This window comes from Trachypithecus francoisi, unplaced genomic scaffold, assembly GCF_009764315.1.
Source record: "Trachypithecus francoisi isolate TF-2019V2 unplaced genomic scaffold, Tfra_2.0 Lachesis_group16, whole genome shotgun sequence".
In the NCBI taxonomy this organism is placed as follows: domain Eukaryota; kingdom Metazoa; phylum Chordata; class Mammalia; order Primates; family Cercopithecidae; genus Trachypithecus; species Trachypithecus francoisi.
The window spans coordinates 8904412-8921885 of NW_022681461.1; the positions used below are offsets into that span (position 1 = coordinate 8904412).

General features: G+C 46.8%; 1 long non-coding RNA gene across 3 annotated transcripts; it reads right to left on the reverse strand.

The window, feature by feature from the left end:
* Positions 1 to 1415: 1415 nt before the first annotated feature.
* Positions 1416 to 16927, reverse strand: LOC117099297. Of its 3 annotated transcripts, XR_004443748.1 has the most exons (5): positions 16741 to 16927; positions 12421 to 12577; positions 6711 to 6878; positions 5529 to 5595; positions 1416 to 1951 (listed from the first exon to the last, which is right to left on the reverse strand). It is a non-coding gene; the product is annotated as an uncharacterized LOC117099297 (long non-coding RNA). The 3 variants fall into 3 exon arrangements; XR_004443746.1 differs by lacking the exon at positions 6711 to 6878; XR_004443747.1 differs by lacking the exons at positions 5529 to 5595; positions 6711 to 6878.
* Positions 16928 to 17474: the final 547 nt, after the last annotated feature.

Consider the following 17474-nt stretch of genomic DNA (forward strand, 5'->3'; position numbering starts at 1 on the left):
CTTCCTCATTGAGGGCACCTTCTTGCCATGGCCTCAAATGATGGAAGAGGTGCAGGGTCTCTCTGGGGTCTCTTTTATAGAGCCACTAATCTCATTCATGAGGGCGCCACCTTCACGACCTAATCACCTCCCAAAGGCCCCACCTCCTTATACTGTCACGTTGGGTTTAGGATTTCAACAGATGAACCTGGGTGAATTTGGGGGCACATAAACATTCAGTCCACAGCAACCTTCCTTGACAGTATAGCGCTCCACTCACAGTATGGCAAGGAAAAGGCTCTCTAGAGCCAGTCCCACAGCACCTGGGGTCACGGGCCCTGAATCTCAGATTCTACCCCAGGCTAGCCTTATTTTTCAAATGGCCCCTCACCAGCCTGTGCTGTTCTGATCTCCCCTCCTGGTGTCTGTAGGATCCAGGCAGCCCACAAAGACTGGAGTCTTTGTTCTTCCCTCTTCCCCTGCCCAGATCTGGGGATCCAGCTTCTGGCAACATTTGCTGCTCCTGGCAACCACCCTTGTCATAGAGTCAGTTCAGGGGACCACCTTGCCACCCCCACTCTCAGGGCCACTCTAATACCACCCCACAGTGGCCCCTCCAGAGAGACCTTCAGCCCACTTTGGTCCCACTATGCCAAAGAGACACAGCACGGCTTCAGAGTCCCTTGGTTCTTGGTCCAAGCTGAAGCACTATGGGGACTGTGATGTGGCTGAACCCAGCTGGCATGTGGGCAGCTGACCTGCAGTGACAGCTATCCCCAAAGCCCTCTGACCCAGCATTGTCCTTACTCAATCTGAGCCAGAGTGAGCTCGACTTGGGCATCTCCTCCCTCCTGTCTCTCCTGCTCTCTTCCCTCTGCCTACCTATCCCTTCTACCTCCTCTCACTTCTCCCAGCAGACACAAAGGCCAGGCTGCCAAAGAGTAAGGGCATCTTCTCTAACTCTTAAAAGTAACCCTATGATCTGGTTCCAACAGGCTTTGTCCTTGATACAGTAAAGGAATTTAGAAAACATTATTTCTTTTGAGAAACCTGAGAATTGGCGTCAGTAGACTTGGTGTCAATTCCTATGGGAAGCTGTAATCTGCACACCCCATCCACACAATCTCAAGCAAGTAGGTGCCTAGTGTGACCAGGGGAAGGTCATGAACTCAGGAGTGAGAATGAAAAATGCGTATCAAAAACCCTCCTTGAATCATATTCTCTAGACTGTGGGCTCCCTGAACACAGGGTCTCTTTCCACAGTCACCTGGGCTTAACGAGGGACATGGGGTGGCCACTGCTCTAAATCAGAGTCTTCTCACACAGGAAAGGGGACTTAGAGGAGAAGGGGCTCACACCAGGGGGCCATTGCCACATCTGCTATTACTATCATGGTCATATGTCAAAGAAATGAATGAATATAAATTTGCAGCACAGCCATTTAATTCCAAAATATTTGTAGCTCTCTTTATGCTACGATTAATATAAGGAGAGCTAAGTGGAAATCTCAGTTCCTTGGAAGACTATCAAAATTCAATTTTTGTTGATCTATGGTAATAGAGGAAAGCCAGAGAGACCGATAATTGACACTTGACTCATTGTATAATATATGGCAGGCTAAACTCATATGTTTCAAACCCACTTAGTTGGTAAGAATCAGACATTTTGCTGGTCTTAGAGTCCAACCTTTGCTCAGGACCACACCCATTCCGAGCAGATGCTCAGGCTCCGCACCCTCCCAGGTACTTGTGAATACTGGAGGATTGAAGCTTCCCCGCTTTGGGGAGGTTTGGGTTTGTTAATGCCTCTCTTTTGGTTTCAGGTCACCAGGGTACATATAAGAAATCAGAGATAAAATACAGTGGATGGGACTGGTGACCTTCTGCCTGAACTTGAATACAGCACTGACTCTGTCTTCCTGTTCTGCTGCTGGCTCGGCTCCAACATCCACGCTGGAGCTGGCTGAGGCAATCTGGAAGAGTAAAAAGGATGCTGTCAAGCAGTCAGCAAGAGGATCCACATGCTTCTATGCTTGGCATGGTGTATTAAAAGTAATCCACTTAATAATTTTATTAACTTCTTACCCAGCTGTCTTCATCATGGAGACATATATGTTCATACTCACACACAGGCACAGAACATTCGAATACTCCTTTATAAATAATCACTCACACATTCCTATTCACACACCCGCACACACATGTTCACACACACATACACTCATACACAGGCATGTTCACACACATATCACACACCACACACAGCACACATGCACCCCATGCACACACACACCAAACACAGTATATATAAACCGCACAAGCGCACACACTCACCACACACACCACACACCACCAACATACACAACGCACACATCACATACACACCACACAACATACTACACACATATACTATACACCACACACATACAACACAGACACATCCACCATACATACTCCACATACACACACATACACCATGTACAACACACATGTGGCACATACACACTACACAGACATACACTACACACACACTACACAGATCACACACACTACACACACATATGCCACACAGACCACACACGTATCACACACATACTCCACACAGGTACACTACACACACGTACTCCACACCACACACACTCTACACACACACTCAACATACAACACACACAACACACATCACCCACACACATAGCACACATACACCTCACACACACCACAAACACATACACCATGCACACACTGCATACACACACACTCACACACCGCACACACCCCAACACACATGGCTCCTATCACTCCCTGTGTGAGATTTTCTTCTCCCTCAGCCAGTCTCTCTCCTTGCTTCTCCCCCTAAGAACAACTCTAAGACCTGGAAATGGCACAAGAAGCCACCACAGGACTCTGAAAGGGAGAAAAAGGAGGGCAAACTTGTCAGCAACCCCAGGACTAGGGGAACAAAATAGTGCCAGAGGGTCCTATGGCCACTGACCCCAACAATAGAAGGTGACCCAGACCCTGCATTCCTTGAGCCCCCAGTCTAGCAATGGAGGCCAACCTGGGCAAGCTCCTCCCTGCCCCAGATCAAAGAAGAGTCCTGCCAACACCACCAGAGCGCCTGGCAGCAGGCGTGGCGGTCTGGCTCTCTCTGAAGGAACATGCTTCTTCCCCACTGGCTCTGAGCTCGCCTCTCCCAGGTAGAGGCTTTGGCAGCTGGGCAGCACTAGGAGGTCCCTCCCAGCTCATGCCTCCGCCAGAGAGGTACTCTCATCCCTGAGGGCTGAAGAATCCCTTCCTCCACCAAGAGACACTGGGACATTGGGTGGCATGGACAGGGCAATCTCTGCCCAGCAGGAAGCATGGGCTGGAGAATGCTCTTTGGCCCTTAAAGACACTGGGCAGCTGGGAGAACTCACAGAGGCTGTCTGCAACAACAGTAGCCCCGTCCAAGAAGCACATTTTGCTCCTGAAGTCCAAAGAGGTCTTCACCCAACCAGAGTCACAGAGGGGCCACACAGCTCCATAGGGGTGACCCCACAACAGTGAACACCTTCATGGGATTGAAATCACAGCACACAAAAGCAGGCCAGGCCACCTGTAACCCTAAGCATGGCAACTGCCTCCTAAAATGAAGTCTCATAGAACCCAGAGTCTAAAAATGCAAAAGGCAAAATGTTCTCAATATTAATATTTTTGCCATTAAAAGGAATGGCAAAAACCACAATTACTTTTGCACCAGCCCAATACAATAAGAAGTCACCCATTATACCAAGAACCAAGAAAATCACAACTTGAATGAAAGATAATCAACTGATGCCAGCACTAAGATGAAGCAGATGTTGGAATTATCTGACAAGAATTTTAAAGCAGCTGCCATAAAAATGATTCAACAAGCAACTACAAATTCTCTTGATAAAATTTAAAAATAGATAATCTCAGAAAGAAACAGAAATTTTAAAAAGAATGAAATGGAAATTATAGAACTAATAGCTATAATAACAGAAATGTTTTTAAAAACTTGCTAAATGGGCTTATAGTAAAGTGGATATGACAAATACAGAATCAATAAATATGAAGACAGATCAATCAAATTTATCAAATCTGTAAAACAGGAAAAATAGACACATTTAAATATAAACTTACCAAAACATATATAGAATCTGTGTACTAAAAAAGTACAAAATGCTGATTAAGCAAATCAAAAAATACTAAATAAATGAAAAGACATACTATGTTCATGAATTGGGAGAGTAAACATAATAAAGATATATTTTCCCCTATATAGGTTTAATACAATTTCTCTAAGTGTCCCAGCAAGGTTTTTTTTTTGTAGACATTGGCAAGTGTATTATCAAATTATATGGAGAGAATGGATAAAGAAAATGTAGCACATATACACCATGGAATACTATGCAGCCATAAAGAAGGATGAGTTCATGTCCTTTGCAGGGACATGGATGAAGCTGGAAACCATCACTCTCAGCAAACTAACATGAAACAGAAAACCAAACACAGAGTCCTGTGGTGGCTTCTTGTGCCATTTCCAGGTCTTAAAGTTGAACGATGAGAACACATGGACACAGGGAGGGGAACATCACACACCTGGGCCTGCTGGGGAGTGGGGGGGCAAGGAGAGGGATAGCATTAGGAGAAATACCTAATGTAGATGAGGGGTTGATGCGTGCAGCAAACCACCATGGCATGTGTATATCTGTGTTAACAAATCTGCACGTTCTGCACGTGTATCCTAGAATTTAAAGTATATATAAAAAAAAGTTATATGGAAAAACACATGCACTAGAGTACCTAAAACAATTTGAAAAACAAAGTATAAGCCATCACTCTAACCAATATCAAGACTTTCTCTACTAAGCTAAAGTAATGAAGACAGTGTCATATCAACAAAGAGATAGATACACAGATAAATTGAGCAGAAGAGAGACCTAGAAATAAGCCTGTTTGTGTATATCACGTCAGTTATCAATTTATTTCCTCTCAGCTCCAAAGAACACTTCCATATGTGCTGTATGATAAATCCCAGAGTTCCATTAAGCTATTCTCCTATGTCCCATGCTACGCTTTCTTAGTACAGAGTGCTGGAGGGACTTTGCAGAAGGATAAGGGTTTTGACATGTTTGCTCTTGGCTGTAGGTAGGATTCGTTGTGTGGGGACATCTGATAGAGGCTGCCCCAAGCCACAGGCCCCAGAACACAATGCCCTTGTGACCTAGCAGCTGCGGCCTGATCATACCTATCCACTGACTCCTCCACATGGAAACAAAAACCCCCAGGTGGCCTACATGCCTTGGCATACCTTTACCATGAAACATTCCTCAGCGGTAAAAAAGAAATTAAGAATTGAAACACACCACAACTCTGATGAATCTCATGGGAATTACACTGATTGAAAAGAGCCAATTGTAAAATGCTGCATACTTTATGATTTCTCTTATAAGACATTTTTGAAATAACAGAACTATAAGATGGGGATACTAATTAGTGGTTGCTGGAGCTAGGGATGGGCATAGGGAGAAAGGTAGAAGTGGTTACCTTTCTGCCCTGGAAGGACCAGAATTCCACAAGAATTTTGCATGTTGTCCTCCTACAACCTGTTTTGCTGAATTAAAACAAAATGATATTGTTAAATCCCAAGTCAGATGTTCCTTGTTTCAGGCTGGATAAATTCCACAGTGGAAGAGGTCAACTCCTCGGGCATCTTGGGAGCCTCATCCATGTTAGGAACGGGAGACTCATTCACTGCATGGAAACATACGGTTTTTAGGAGACAGAATGCAGACCCAACCCTCACTGCCGCATGATGCACAAGTGGGGGCTGAGTTTGAGAAGGCTCCAAGCCAGATGACTGCAATTAAAGATTCTACTTTTTCCCATACTGATCATTAGGACCAGCTTCATGACGCAAAATGAAAGAGGCTTCGTTCACAGTTATTTAGAATTTGAAGATGGCGACAGCAGAGCATTAGGCCAAGCACAGGGCCTGTCTGACAGTGGAGCCCTGTGTACCTGCAGGGGTTGCTTGCCCATGAAGCGGCTCTGATTTGTTCTCTGTTTTTGGTGCTAATTTTTATTACATGAGAAAGTTGTTGTCATTACTGACTTTATTTTAGCCCCAGGAATTGTTCAGCACCATTGCAGCATGGGGAAGAACGGTGCCCACCTGTCCGGGAAGGACCAGACACCTGTGGGAGGAAGGGGAGTGAACACCTCCCACCTCAACCTTGGTGCTGCTGGCATCTGCATCCATCTTGCAGAGCATCTGGAGTCTGTCTTGTTTAACTTGGCTTCTGACCCAAAGAGCTCAATTTCCTGCATTTCAGACCACAAAGGAATCCTGATGAGTCCCCATGGAGGACCGGTAATGTGATAATAGGGAAATCTGAACAAGATGACTGATTTGTATCAATTCACCCACAGAATGCCATCCACAGAGGGAGGCCATCTACAGAGGGATGCCATCTTGTAGACCCTTGGACAGCCTCCCTCCGTGGTCAGCATTCTTGGGGAGTTGTGATCACCTAGCTGGTATTAGCTCTCTGTGCCCAGGAGTCCCCTGGGGCTGCCTTCTGCCAAGCTGCAATTGTGCCCTGAGCGGACTCGCAGGCCAGGCTTGCACAAGGCAATGTTAGGCAACTTCTGCCCTTCGGTTCTTTGTGTTGCTGCGGTTCTGTAGGTAGAGGAGGGAACGCACACACTCAAAAGAGCAGGCAGGACCTGTTGTTTGCACTCAGGATCGGCACAGTGACAGTGCTGCAGGATTACAGCACATATGAGACATTCCTTATGGCTCTCCCAAGGCTGGCAGGGGTGTGCGGCAAGAGCACAGCAGGAGTTTGCTGGAAAACAGTATCCACAAGGCTTTTTTTCCACTTTAAATTTTACCTGGAAGAAAAAGATATTTCAGAGGAGATAATAAATTTTATTTAAGTAATTAAAGAAGGAGCCACCTAGTATATAAGAAAAAAATTATATTTGAAAACTAGAAATAAAAATATATTTGCAAACTACAATAATTTAAAGCTGTGACCATGGCTCAGGAATGCATAGATAGATGAGTAAGACAGATCATACGTTTCAGGAAAAGATCGAAGCGTATATAAAAATTTAATGTAGGAGAAAGGGAGCATTTAAACATTTTGTTTTTATAAAAAATGGTAACTGTGCTAATCATTTGAGAAAATTATTAAATACCTTACGCCATACCAATAAATGGATATAAGACAATTATTCTGTAAAAACATAAAAGTAATGAAAGAAAATACAGGTAAGCGTGTAGATACATCTCGATGTGAAAAGGGCCCTCTACATAGGGCCTCAAGGCAGAGACCACAAGGTTAAAAAATAAGGGATCTGATCTCTCTCCTTCCACTCAAAGCATAACAAATGAGAAAATACAGAGTTAAACATTCCTAACAAACTAGAGAGATGGATGACAAGAAAGAACCATGTTTTTCACTCCGCATGGTGAAGATTTTATACTTTAAATCTTAAAGCCTAATACTGAGACACTAAACGAATTGGGCAAATAATACCAAAGGATGATTCACATGCAAAAATGCAAATTAAAACCAAGGAGCTGTTATCTTACACCGAGCAACCTGGAAGACAATTTTTTTTTTTTTTTGAGACGAGTCTAACTCGGTCGCCCAGGCTAGTGTGCAGTGGCGCCATCTTGGCTCACTGCAACCTCTGCCTCCCAGGTTCAAGCGATTCTCCTGCCTCAGCCTCCCAGTAGCTGGGATTACAGGCGCCCACCACCACGCCCATCTAATTTTCTTGAATTTTTAGTAAAGACGGGGTTTCACCATGTTGGCCAGGCTGGTCTCGAACCTTTGACCTCAAACGATTCTCCTGCCTCAGCCTCCCAAAGTGCTGGGATTACCGGTGTGAGCCACCACACTTGGCTCCTGCCAAGGCTATTTTATGTTGGTACCACCCAAGCAAACATCTATCAGTAGTAGGCTAGACAAATAAGGGAGGAATAATTTGAAAGTCCAAAACGAAGAGACTGCTTGAAAAAGTTTTGTTACATTCATAGTAATGGAATCCGAGAAGGCTATTAACAATGATGTTGTAGGAGTGTGTTAATGATACAGAAAGATGTTGAAAAATCAGGTTTTTTGAATTAACAGGCTTTGAAATCATGATTCTGTTTTTAACTAGAGTGTATCGAAAACATTATATGTAAAATCAAAAAATTAATTGGAATGACTGACATTAAAGCATTTAAAGTGGTTATTCCTAAATGAGGTAGTTTAGAGAGTTTTAATTTTTTTCTATTTGTATTTACTATAAATACAATTTTTCCTTAAATTTCCTTGCAAACATAAATAAACATAAATAAAATTTCCTTATAATTTTTGTGTGTGAGAAGGAGAGAACAAAATTCTTATTTCAAAGAAAAATAGAGTCAACACTGCATCATCAGCTGGAGAAGAGCTGAGCTACCCTTGGTACTTCTGGCACACCTGGTATCCCTGCTACACCTGGTCCCCTGGCACACCTGGTCCTCTGGCACTTCTGATGCCTTGTACATCTGGTACCCCTGATGTGCATAGCCCTGGGCACACCAGGAACCCATAGCACACTTGGTTTCCTGGCACACCTGGTACCCCTGGCACACTTGGTCCCTGGGTGCACCTGGTACCCATGGCACACTTGGTTCTCTGGCACATCTGGTCCCCTGGCACACTGGTACCCAAGGCACACTTGGTTCTCGGGCACACCGGTCCCCTGGCACAGCTGGTACCCATGGCACACTTGGTTGTTGGGCACACCTGGTCCCCTGGCACACCTGGTACCCATGGCACACTTGGTTCTCTGGCACACCTGGTCCCTGGCACACCTTGTCCCTGGCACACCTGTTCTCCTGGCACAACTGGCACCCTTGGCACATCTGATCCCTCTGGCACACCTGGTACCTTGGCACAACTGGTACTCTGGCACACCCTAGTACACCTGATATACCTGAAGAAAAGGAGTTGGGCTGTGACATTGCCCACTCAAAAAGTGAGCCGTTGGAGTACATAGATTACCTGGCCCCAGGGGAATCCCAACTTGAAAAGCCCTGGATCTGGATCCTGTCCACCCTTCTCCTTTCAGATTCAGTTGTTGTCTACACTGTTCCAGACCAGGGACCATCACAGTGACCGATGCAGAGACCAACACAGCAGGAAATTCCACAGTAGATCACACTCCATGAAGATGGAGTGTCCACCTCAACCCAGCCCAGGGATTGACCGCAGGGAGCCAGCAAGGGAATCAGTCATCAGTTATGATGCGCGGCGCTCTACTGAGGAGTCAAAGGCAGGAAATGAGAGTAGACTGGAGGCCGGTGAAGCGCTTTGTCAGTGGCCAGGAAAGCAACAACCAGCTCCCAGGCAGGGCTCTGGGACAACTTGAGCTCCTGCCTCACTCTCTCCACCCCTCCCCTACACTCCCTGTATTTTGGGACCAGCACACTAGGAATATCTGATATGAGGAAGATGGGGCAGACAGAGCAGGAGAAAGAGAGACCCAGGCCAAAATTTCTCCACTCGTTATGGACATGGAAAGTGAGGAGGCTGCCCGGGAGACTTTTCATGAGTTCTGACTTTATGGCACATCACCTGGGAGGTGATAGCAGGTGGCCCAGTGCTAGTCCCAGCTTTGGAGGAGGCAGATGAGAAATGCCCCTTCCCCGGGACACCTAGGAAGAGGATGGGCCAGGAGGGCTGCAGAGTCCTTTCGCCCCTAAGTGACCTGCTGGAAATGCTCAGCAATTTCTTGTTAGAACAACCAATCTTATGCACATCCATAGAAACACGCATTTGAGCAAACAGAATCCCTTCTGCTTTGGTGCCCACCCTTTTGTGCAAATTCATGCTTCTGGGCAGATACTCCGCTTCTGGAGCAGGAGTGCATCGCTGCGTCAGTCTTTCATTTTCTCTTCTGGCATCTGAATACTCTCGCTTCTTTTTAATTTTCCACGAGTTCTTCCTTTCACTTGCTTCGGATCTCCCTGGCTCTCCTTTATACCGCATCTGAGAACCGTGCACATGCCTCTTGAACGTGAATGAGAGCCTTAATTGGAAAATGCTTTCTCTGCCACCACAGGGAAGAGAAGAATACTCCAGTTAATAATGTCTTTTCCATAGAGCCCTCGACCAAATGACTCTCTCTGATTTAATTGAGCCAACACTTTTGAAAATGAATATGTACCTTCAGGGATGGATAAAGAATGCAGTTTCATCTTATGGAAATGTCCTGTTGGGATGTGAAGGTGATGGATTTTTCAAGAATCAACCAAAGAGGACAGATCTGGCCCAGGCTGCTGAGGGACAACCGAGTTCGGATGACACGCCCAGACAGCAGTGGGATAATTGGGGAGGGGCCACATGGTGGTTGCCAGTGAGTCTCGATAGGTGGAAAAAAGGACTGAAATGCAGGCAGTGACTAAGGACAAGGTGACAGTCTGTGACTTTTAATGGCATGCTATTTCCAACAAGTATCCCAAAGCAGAAATTAACATTGTTGGAGGTGAGCACAGAACATGAAATATCTACTGAGAGCTGAGGGCCAAGCCAGGGTGGTAAGGAGGGGGAAGAAGAAGAAACTTCAGGAACAAAAGCATTGTAAGCCTCTTAGCATCTGCGTGTAGATGGAGACATGGGGGGTGGAGGCTGTCGCAGGGCTTCCTGCGGGATGTCCACCCCTCTGTTGGCCTCCTTGGACACCACTGCCCTGAAAAGGAGGGGAAAGTGCATTTCCCAAGCTGAAGCCCTGGCCAGGGCCTCTCATTTTACTTCCATGAGTGTGCCCTGATTGATTTTGAAAGGGAGGAGGTGGATCATAAATAAAACACAGCCCACAGCCGAGCCATAATCAGCTGCAGCTGCTGCTGGGATAGAGTCCTGACAGGCAAATGGCATCATGATGGAGCATTCCTTGGGACCGGCAACATTCGGCTGCCAGCGTGGGGGCAGGGAGGCAGTCTATTATTAGGAACATGCCTGAGATGTGAGTTTGCAGAATTCATTGCTCTAGATTAAAATCACTTTTGCAGGGAACAAACTCTGGAGATGGTGGAGGTACGTAGACTTCCTCTCAGCTTGAAAGACGTATCAAACTTTAAGAGGGACTTGAACCACCCATTTGCAAATTCCTTTTTCATGCAGTTAATTTTCTATATTTTTTATCCAAATCTAAAAAGCAGACCCCTCCTTTAAAAGTATATGGCCAGGCCAGGCGCAGTGGCTCATGCCTGTAATCCCAGCACTTTGAAAGGCCAAGGCGGGTGGATCACCTGAGGTCAGGAGTTCGAGACCAGCCTGACCAACATGGTGAAACCCTGTCTCTAATAAAAATACAAAAATTAGCCAGGTTTTGTGGTGGGCATCTGTAATCCCGGCTACTTGGGAGGCTGAGGCAAGAGAATCGCTTGAACCCAGGAGGCGGAGGTTGCACTGAGCCGAGATCATGCCATTGCACTCCATCCGAGGCAACAGGAGTGAAGCTCCAGCTTAAAAAAAAAAAGAAAAAGAAAAAAGAAAAAAAAAGTATGTGGCCAATAGGTCACCAGAAAGTGCCCTAAAGTAGAGGACTGTTTAAATAGAATGACTAAGGCACATAGGGACCCTGGAGGCTCTGACCTTGACCAGGGTGAGGAGGGAACACAGTGAGTGCAGGGCTGGGCTCTGAGTGGGGAAACCCCACACACCCATTTCTTAGAGTTTCTGCATGCCCGTTTTGCTTATTAAAGAGAATTATAAATCCCATGCTTTCCATATCTTTTGATGGAAAGTAATTTCTTCCCAGAGATGAAAAGATGTTAACATGAAGGCACTGCTGGGAAAGCAGGGCACAGGAATGGTTGCATTTCAAGTGAGGTGCCGGAGTCTGTGCAACATTTACAACGGAATTCATTAAAAATGGGTTTTGCTCTCTGAGGACCTGTTGGAGCATCCAGGCCTCATGTGGGGAAGGCTGGGAGACTGTGAGGAGGAATATTTGGAGGGTGTATCATGTGGGGAAGGCTGGGAGACTCTGTGAGGAGGAATATTTGGAGGGTGTATCATGTGGGGAAGGCTGGGAGACTCTGTGAGGAGGAATATTTGGAGGGTATATCATGTGGGGAAGGTGGGAGACTCTGTGAGGAGGAATATTTGGAGCGTGTATCCCAGTCCCCTGTAGGGTGGAAGGTGTTTTCCCTTTTAGCTCAAGTCAAGAGCTCGCCCTGCCCGCTTCCGTGTGAGGAGCTGCTTCATGTGGCTGTGAGGATCATGGGGAATGGGAGACCCACTGTGCTGGGAGTGATGCCCTCTCACAGCCAGCTGTGCTCAGGGTGCAGGAGGCCGGATGGGATATGGGCTTGGCGCGGGAGGCAAGAAACATGCTCAAGTTGCCTCATTAGTGGGGGAATAAGGAATTAAGGAGAAAGGATTACCTATCAGTTGTCTGCATCTGCATAGCAAACCAGTCCAAAATTGAGTGGCCATCCACAGCAATGCTGTTGTTTCTCCTGGTTCTATGGGTTGACGGGGCAGTTTTTCAGCTGACCTCACTATTCAGCCGGAAATGTTGATTCCATGTTCTACCGTCTCCTTAGAGAAACAAGGAGTCATTTGGTCAGAGCAAGATTCAGGCAATCTTAGAGTATCTAAGCAAATACCATACAACATTGCAACAGATCCGTCCAGCTAAATGTGAAGGGCATTCCACAACCACTGATTTATTCATTTAACAAGTGTGTTAGAGATCCAGGAACCGGGTAGGGGCTGGAAGGACGAACACTGTCCCTAAACTTTCCAAGCAGAGGCCACATCTAAGGAGGAAGGAGCCTGAGGGCAGAAGCCACATTTAAGAAGGAGGGAGCTTGAGGACAGAGGCAACATCTAAGGAGAGAAAGCCTGAGGGCATAGGCCATGTATAAGGAGGAGGGAGCCTGAGGGTGGAGGCAACTTCTAAAGAGAAAGAGAGCCCGAGGGCAGAGGCCATGTCTAAGGAGAGAAAGCCTAAGGGTGGAGGCCATGTGTAAGGATAATGGAGGTCAGGTTAAGACAGAAAAAAACAAGGAGGAAGGGGAAGGGGTGAAACAGTGGCATCTGCTCTCTTTATACATCATTCCTGGAAGCCCTTCCGACTGGGCTTATTGGCTAGAACTGGGTCTGCTGCCCACCCCTGGCTGTAATGGAGGATGGAAAGTTTCATTTCACACCTGGGAATGCTGACTCCAAGAATAAAATCAGACTCCCGTTAAAGAATAAAGGCATAATGGGAGCTGGGTAGGCAACCAGCCGTTTCTTGACAGGAGGCAGTCAGGAAGCACACGGGAGAGGCTAAGGAGAGTGAATCCACAGAAGGAGTGTGGGGAGACGTTTAAGAGCAAACTGTCTTCTCCTTGTCTTTGTTGGGAGATCCACACTGGAGAGGTATCCACAGCCTGTCTCCACATGGACACATTATCCACAAACATGGAAAGTGGCCCTCAGATGTCTCTTGCAATGAGAGTCCCTTTCATAGATCAGAAAAACGGTGGACCGTGGGATATTATGTGGTTTTCATTTGCAGTTTTGTAGGGCATCATCACTGGCACTGAATTTTTACCGAGAAGTTGAGGAGAGGGGTTGTAGGGGCCTTCTGTCCCCACAGAACTGGCCCATGTCTGTCCTTGCAGAGATTCCAGGGAAGCCAGGAGTGGAAAAATTCCCATTTCAAGCTTATTATTTCAGCAGAGTGCTCTAGTTAATTGAAATGACACAAGATTATTTTTCAACATCCATAAAATCTGCCCTTCCTCTCCTAGTTCATAGCACAGCAGCAAGCAAGCAAATGAACACCAATTCATCTTCATTTGCTTCATTGTCTTTTGATGCTGTTCCTAAGTCATCAGCTCCCCTAACGTACTGCGGAAGTCTGCCGTGCTGAATGTTGGCGTTGTTGCAGACTGGGTAATAAAAATGCAAAACGTGCTGGCTGTGCTAACAAAGAAAAATAAACATGATAGATGAGGGGAAACTTCATTTGGGTTCTGTTCCTGACAGTTCATACAAGTTCATGATTGTTGTTGACGTAAATAATGTACAGTGATGAAGATGACAAGACTGGCTGGCTCATATTTGAACTTTATCCATTTAAATCCTGTTTTCCCAAACTGTTGCAAATAAATTAAAAGCCCCGTGCCAGGGGGATTGAGTGGCAGTAAGTTCTGAACCACTTAGGGCCTAAGGTTTATGTTCCTAAGGGCGGAAGCTTTCAAGCTGTTGAGCCCTGCAGTCTGGGCACAGCTGCCTGGCTCACTTCCATGTCGGAAGAGACCCATCCAGTGCACAGTGGAAGGAGCTAGAAGCTATCACTGTTCACAAGATGGCCTCCTCCTGGGGTTCCCGTCATGATAACAGCTCTCCAGGGGCGAGCACACTGATGCAAGACTTGCCTCCTCTCTCCTTATTTTTCCAAGAACAATAAACAACCCTCTGTCCAAACTCTAGGCTGATGTTTATCTCGAGTTGTGGAGACACGGAAAGAACAACAATGGCTTCCCACTCTGTTGAGAAATTTGAGGCTTAAAACAATGAACTGGCATTTGTGAAATGCAAGGTATGTAACTTTGAGCCTCTCCTAGAAAGTATGGCTGGAACCTTCTGAGTGAGGACCGTTGTCACTGAGCCCAGATTTCAAAATATAGTGGATTGACAGAAAACTGGAGGTATAGTAAGGCCAACAGAGCAGGAGAGGGGAGAGGGGTGCCATTGAAAAGATAATTCAGTTACTCAGACTCCAAGAGGAGGGGACACCCTGCCTCATGCCAGAGTGCGTGGGGAAGCACTAAGGTTGGTCAGGGAGCAGAGGGAACTGGAGGAAAACATGGCCAAGAACCTTTATTGAGGTTTCTGTGGGAAAGAATAGGTGATACAGGATGAGCAAGCTTAGGATTGGCTTGCAACAATACTAACTTCAACAGGCTCTGGGGCATAAGGGGTGCCCCTGAGGCATAGTGGCCCGGAGTGTGAGAATTCAGTAAGGAAGGTGATGGGGTATGGGTGCTGGAGTGGTTGGTTTGTATTTGAGAAGCATCTCTTGTATGAGTTGTTTACTACTTTTACAAATTGATGAACCCTGGGAGGGGCAGTCCCTACAGGGCAAGCAAGGCCCTAGTTGTCAAAGCGCCATTGAGCAATGGACTCATAGTCCAGTGAACACAGGAGCCAACATTATGGCACTGGCTTTTGAGAAAGGCAAAAGCCAATGCCATTGTGAGTCTACTGGCAAGGAGATAAGTGGCAGTTCTCCAATCTGTCTCCCCTGTGCTCTGACACAAAACGACATTTTAAAATTGTAGCATTCTCTACCTCTAGCCATCTAGGCCTATCTGGGAGTGGGTCAAGCTTTTATGGCAATTCTAACTAGTCCCAGATGATGCCAGTGCAGCCAGCCTGCCAGGCTGGTGTTGTTACCAATTAGGAGGCTGAAGCCTTTTCCCATTGTGAGTGCCCAGGATACGTGTCTTGCAATTTTGGCCCTGTGCCTTGTATAACAGCTTAGGCAATGGTTAATAGGTTTAAGCTGGTCTCATGGTTACAAAAGCATTAAGAAATAGAGAAAATAGAAGACATGGTTAACATAACCCACCCTGGGCTGTAGATGTGGGAAAAGCTGTCTTATGGAGCTGTGTTCATTGGGGCAGCTACAGAGGGTGGCTGTGGTGCCACAACCCTGGCTGAGGGATGAATTACTAGGGGCTTCTCTCACAGTACAGACCCCCAAGGCTGAGAGGAGCTGACCCCAGGGAGTTTGACAAGGATGGTTTGCCCATGGACAGTCCAGAGGCAACCTGGGCCTCTAGCAAGGCAGCTAGCTCAGCACCAGGCAGCACCACGGTGGTCTGCAGCAGGAGGAGCGCCTGTGTCTCTCATTGGCCATGTGCTTGCCGCCAACTGCTTGCCCTCTCATGTCTTTTGAATTCTTTTCAAGTCAAGAAAATAATTTGCTTCCTACAGATACTACATGAATTAATTTCGCTCTCAAAGAATTTCTCAAAAGTGGGGAGAAAGGAATCTCCTGGGCATGCACAGCTGTTCTACAGAATCACATCCTTGAATCCTTTTTAATGACCTGCCAGGCGGCTGCCTTCTCCATGGACTCATAGCAGCAAGGTCAAAGGAGTTTCTGCCGCAAACTCTCCCATTCTCCCGTGTCATGGTAAGCAGAAATACAGACACTGAAGGTGGACATGCAATGAGGACAGGACCTTCACCTGCCTACAGGTGTTGGCACAGGCCGGACATTCCATCGTGCAGCCCCTCCTTCTAGTCTGCCTCTCCCTTCAAGGGCACAGCACCTCCTGGCCTCATGCCTGCCCGGTTCCAGAAGGCTGGCCTCGACCGTGCCTCCCCAGGGAGTGCCCGGCCTGCTCCCAGGAGCACAGCAGCCTCACTAGCTTCAGGCTCTTCAGTGTGTTCTCCCCTTCTCTGTCTCAGGTAACTTCACATCAATTCTGTGTTAAGCACGCCAGGAAGGATCATCTCTATCACACCTGAGGACCGTCAACCAGTTCAGTTTAAATGAGATCAGGGTTCGGATGTCCCAACAACCAAGTCAAGAACTCCTTTCATGGTGATTCTGGCACGGCCTTTGGACTCTGTCTTTGGACTCTGTCCAAAGAGCAGGACCCGGGATAGCCACACTCCTATCCTAGAGCTTTGGTTGTAACGGAGAACATAACTTAAAGTGGCATTAAAAAAGGAAAGAACATTTGTTGGCTTACTGGGCTCAAAGGTCTAAAGGCAAGGGTGGCTTCGGGCCATAGCTGATCCAGGTGTTCAAATGTTGTGCACTGACTTCTTCCCTTGGTTTCTCAAAATTGCCTCTTCAGCACTGGCTTTCCCTCCACCATCTCAAAATGGCGGTCAGCAGCTTCCTCTCTCCCTGCCAGCTTCCAATCAGGAGGAAAGTGTTTTGCTTCCCTGGGACCCAAATGTCTTGCACTTGAGTACTACTGAACCTGATTGGACTGACTTGAGTCGTATGATTATCCCTGAACCAATCATGGTGGGGTTCATGTCTTGATTGGTTTAAGGCACTCCCAATGGGCTCTTAGAAATTGGGTTGGGAGGTGGGGCCAACTGCTCCCAAACTGCACACCCAGGAAAGAGGAGACACTGACAGAGAGGAAGCGGGAACCCACCGCTGTAGTGCCTGTTACTCTCAAACTTGGGATACTCTAATCCTGCCTTACTATTTACTGGGTCGGGAGGCAATCCCTAGAGAACTGTGACACTGAAGGCCCCCATCCAGGAGAACGCGGCTGCACTGGGTGGAGGCTGAGCAGATGTGCCCTGTAACCTCCCGAACGCGGACCACAGAGGTGGTGTGTCCCCGCATCAGCCCCCTCCTCCTCCAAGATCCCTCTTCAAATGAATCCATGTTCCCTTCAAACATAAACTGAAATTTTTCCATGTCTCTTGTTGAAGACGGTGCTTCTCCTGGCACACAAATCCT